This window comes from Berghia stephanieae, chromosome 3 (assembly GCF_034508935.2).
Source record: "Berghia stephanieae isolate SIO BIC M18660-M18661 chromosome 3, UCSD_Bste_1.3, whole genome shotgun sequence".
Lineage (NCBI taxonomy): Eukaryota > Metazoa > Mollusca > Gastropoda > Nudibranchia > Aeolidiidae > Berghia > Berghia stephanieae.
The window spans coordinates 42,557,576-42,562,575 of NC_088362.1; the positions used below are offsets into that span (position 1 = coordinate 42,557,576).

The 5,000-nt window shown below is 34.6% G+C and overlaps 1 protein-coding gene across 1 annotated transcript in view; it reads right to left on the reverse strand.

Moving 5' to 3' along the window:
• The window catches only part of LOC144969242 (uncharacterized), a 160,813-nt gene that overhangs the window by 33,527 nt on the left and 122,286 nt on the right, over positions 1 to 5,000 (reverse strand). The window lies entirely within an intron of this gene.

Genomic DNA, 5,000 nt, shown 5'->3' on the forward strand with positions numbered 1-5,000 from the left:
GCTTTTACCACATAGTCTAGCAAGGTTACTTTGAACCTGCGCCAAGTGTTCCAATCATCGGTGGATAAGAGATTTCCATATACTATGAGGACTACAAGTAGTATTGAATAGGGCACCAAGGGAATCATTGGAGATGTCCGTGGATTCGACTTTTCAATGGTCGAGATATATGGATAACACTGCATATCTCGAGAGGTTTATATATATATATATATATATATATATATATATATATATATATATATATATATATATATATATATCACAAACACAACAAAAACAACATTATTGTCGTGTAGAGCCGGAACTGTCTGGGTTCTAATCCCAGTGGAATTGACCCTACAAATTCTCAACTCCAGCTCAATACTGCTGTCATTTTATACAAGGCAAGAATTGATATTTCCCCGACTTAGAAGATAACGTGGGTTTGACCTAGTACCTAATAGTCCCACACTCAATGTACTTCATGACAGTACTAGTAACTTATATCACATGGTACATGATATTATGGTCTTTATTTTTCGTGGAAAAAACATGCTACTATCAATAAAATAAAAATAAATAAATTTTGCTTTTCTTATTTGTTATTATTTTTGTTGTTGTTGTTGTTCTTTTTTCTTTTTCTTTTTTTATTAAGGCACACAATACGTCAGGTTAAGAATTATGCGTACATTAAATAATATATATTTATTTTATTCTATTTTTTAAATCTTTACTAAACAGCGTTCCTCCAGATTATCTCCCTGAAGATTCCATTAAAATACCAACGGATGGATGAAACAACGTTGTAGGAGGAAATAACCAAATGAGGTGAGGATAACAAATATCTTACTAAAGGGCGTTTTCATTTATTCCAACAATGACCGGTTAGCTCAACAATACTGGCTACTCAAGTAGACAAAGGTAAATAGGATGTCCACCTCTCTACTATGATATGAGTTCTTCTGTCAATACTTTATCAAGGTTCTCTTTTACTCACTATTCAGATGTAGTTATTTACTGTGTAAAATTCCATACTTTGGGAATAGAACTCTTGAAAACGAAACCTTGCCATGTTGCATAGAATGCCTATTGAATGAATGAATGGCCGTCTATAGCTTATTATTATAAACATAGTAAGTTTTTAATACATAAAATTTAGGTTGGAGTGAGAAAGTAAAATCGTATGGCTCATCATTGCAAGATCAACATAAGCGAAGCTGATGGAATCATAAAGCGAAGGGGGGGGGGGGGGGGGGGGGAATAAAATAGAAGCTTCGTTGAAATGCAGACGCCTAAAAATTGGATGTCAAAGAGGTAATGAGGAAGAGGTATAGGAACGGGAAGGAGGGGAGGGGGGGGGGGGGGGGGGGGGGGAGAGAAAATTAGGACATTGTGGAGAAAGAGGTGATGTTAGGGAAGGAGGTGGAGGTAACGGAGGGGGAGAAGAATGAGGATTTGGAGATGAAGAGGAGAGGTGATAAGGTGAAAGTGGAAGCGATAGTATGAGTAAGAGTGGGTGGGGTGGGGGGGGGGGGGGGGGGGGGGGGCTATGAAGCAATATTGTCTCATTAATTTCAGCGTGATATTATTATCATATCGTATCAAAGCCATTATAAAATCCACTGAGAATAGAAAACATGCATGCATCATCGTTTCAAGCAGCGTCATCGTCAAGTAATCATCAATCATAATTAATTAATTATTCATAATTCAAGATCATTACATGCTTGATCGTTTGCCATATTCCAAACTTAGGGATGAAAATCAATAATGAAATAATTTAGTCTCTCCAATGAAAACCGTCCTCAACCGCCCCACGCTTTATTGACAAGCTTTCCTCTCTAACCAGCCCTGCTCCGACAAAACACATTTCTTTTTCTTTTTTCTTCTTCTTCTTACGAACAAGGGGATGGTAGGCACTCACGTTGACCATAAATAAAAAATTTTTTTAGAAAGATACGAGAAAAAATGCAAAGTTTGTAAAAATCGAAAATGTGTTTCCTTAGATGCTTTACCACAGGACGTTTCAATAATCTAGCTTGGTAAATTATCTACCTTATCAGAAATTTCAAATTTCATTCTAAATTATGTTTTAAAATCAAAATTAAATCCGCTCTTCGGGCACAAACTATTCAGAAATTAGAAAATGAGGACGTTATGATATTTTTTCAAAAATAAAGTGCAAGATTAAAAAGGTTTGGACACGTTGTTGTCAGAATGGAGTAGGTAACTACTGCCTTGGCAAGAACTGTACGACACTGGACGACTGATGACAACAACAGGCGAAGAAAGACGCAGACTTAACACACTCAACCCTAACACCGACTATATCCGTAGTATACCCGGGGTTACTTTCACCCCATCTGAGACAAATTATAGGCGTATAGTATCAAAGCTAATGTTTTTAGTTTTTGTATGTTAATGAAGTTGAATGAAAATATTTATGTACATGCTCATTTTTTACACAATTTTTTCTCCAATTTTGAAAAGTGGCAAAATCTATAGGATTGAGTGACTTAAGGAAATATATAAGGGGACGATCCATGGATAAACAGCTGAAAAAGACTTGCTTACTCTGGAATAACACCAGTGCCCATACAGCGACAGACAGACAGACAGACATTATGGAAGTCATTGGCCCCCATGGATCGACTAGAATTAATTAAGTAAGAATAAGTAAGAGACGGCGTGGCTCAGCGGTATGGTCTTCGCTTCGTACCCGAAAGGTACCGAGTTCGACTACCCGTACCGCGCTGTGTGGCCTTTAGAAAGTCACCTAGCCTAGCCTTAGCTCACTCTGTTATTCCAGTCTTCTCTTGGACCAGACCCTAAAGAAACATTTTCTCTTAGGGATGAATAAAGGGAATTATTCTTTTTTAATATGGTCAACAAATTTAAAATTGCTTTTCAAAATTGCATGACTACTCGCTATTTAAATTTGTCTTGGGTCCAAAATAACCAACCGTCCCATCTAAGAGTCGTAAGTAAACTGGCATGTAGAACACTTGGGTCCAAAATATCCAACCATCCCATCTAAGAGTCGTAAGTAAACTGGCATGTAGAACACTTGGGTCCAATCTATCCAACCATCCCATCTAAGAGTCGTAAGTAAACTGGCATGTAGAACACTTGGGTCCAATCTATCCAACCGTCCCATCTAAGAGTCGTAAGTAAATTGGCATGTAGAACACTTGGGTCCAATCTATCCAACCGTCCCATCTAAGAGTCGTAAGTAAACTGGCATGTAGAACACTTGGGTCCAAAATATCCAACCATCCCATCTAAGAGTCGTAAGTAAACAGGCATGTAGAACACTTGGGTCCAATCTATCCAACCATCCCATCTAAGAGTCGTAAGTAAACTGGCATGTAGAACACTTGGGTCCAAAATATCAAACTATCCCATCTAAGAGTCGTAAGTAAACTGGCATGTAGAACACTTGGGTTCAATATATCCAACTATCCGATCTAAGAGTCGTAAGTAAACTGGCATGTAGAACACTTGGGTCCAAAATATCCAACTATCCCATCTAAGAGTCGTAAGTAAACTGGCATGTAGAACACTTGGGTCCAAAATATCCAACTATCCCATCTAAGAGTCGTAAGTAAACTGGCATGTAGAACAATTGGGTCCAAAATATCCAACCATCCCATCTAAGAGTCGTAAGTAAACTGGCATGTAGAACAAAGTCATGTGTAAAAGATTACATCTGCTGACAGCGATTATTGACCAAAACATAAAGAGTTAATATTAGCTCTCTAATTCTACGACAGTTCTTTAAATGTTTGATTATAGGGAAACGTGTTGTTTAGCGCCTATTTATCTAAGTCAACCCAAAACCCGACGGTAGATTTGTTAGCTAAAGACGAGGACCTAATATGCCGCTTCTGTGACAACAAGGTAAGCAAATAGGATGGATAAAAATGGGCATAGACGTGCGTACACTATTATAAAAATAGGAATTGCCAAAGAGTGGAAAAAACGAAAGACGATATTATGCTCAGTATCTTTTAAAAGTCCAAAGCTCTTTTCAAAACTCGTATTTTATGATTTTTATTTTTATTATGTAAAGCGCCGCAGAGCACGATTAACGTGGATGTTTAGGCGCTATATAAATTCATTATTTACTATTTACTATTACTATTTACTATGATGATTTCAAAATGCATTTCCTTTGTTTTGGAAACTGTCTGTGATTAGATAGAATGGTTGTAAAAAGTCATGAACATCGAGTAATCAACAAACCGGTGGCCGTATACATATAGGGTTGGCTCTAAATAAATAAATAAATAAATAAATAAATAAATAAATAAATAAATAAATAAATAAATAAATAAATAATAAATAGATAAAAAAATAAATAAATGAATGAATGAATAAATAAATAAATAAATAAATAAAAAATAAAAAAATAAATAAATAAATAAAAAAAAAATAAAAAAATAAATAAATGAATGAATGAATAAAAAAATAAATAAATAACTAACTAAATAAATAAATAAATAAATAAATAAATAAATAAATAAATAAATAAATATAGCCTAACACGTTGCAATTTTAAAGCTGAAATTATCCCAGTGGTGGTATGATATCATAATATGATATCTAAATAATCAACTCATAACCTGATGGATAAACCAAATCACACTGTAAAGGTAATAACATTTATACTTGTTTTGCACTGGCAAAAATAATTTTTTAAAATGTATATACTATGCTGATTTGAATATAAGAATTTATTTTATAAAAGCGTGCGAAAGGTTTGTAGCGGGAAATGACAAGAGCGTTTTAAAAGAAGGGAAGAATTGATTAAATGCATGTTTTTATGCTTGGATAAATTAAAATTAAACTCAATCAAAAAACAAACATAAATTAAAGAAAAAAAATAAAATAAAAAGAACCATTCAAAAAATAGAACAGGATTCCTGCATTCAAATAAATGAAATGCATTTTGAATATTATCAAATAACTATTTTGCACACAGAGTACGTGTAAGGTCTATCTAGTTACTACTAATG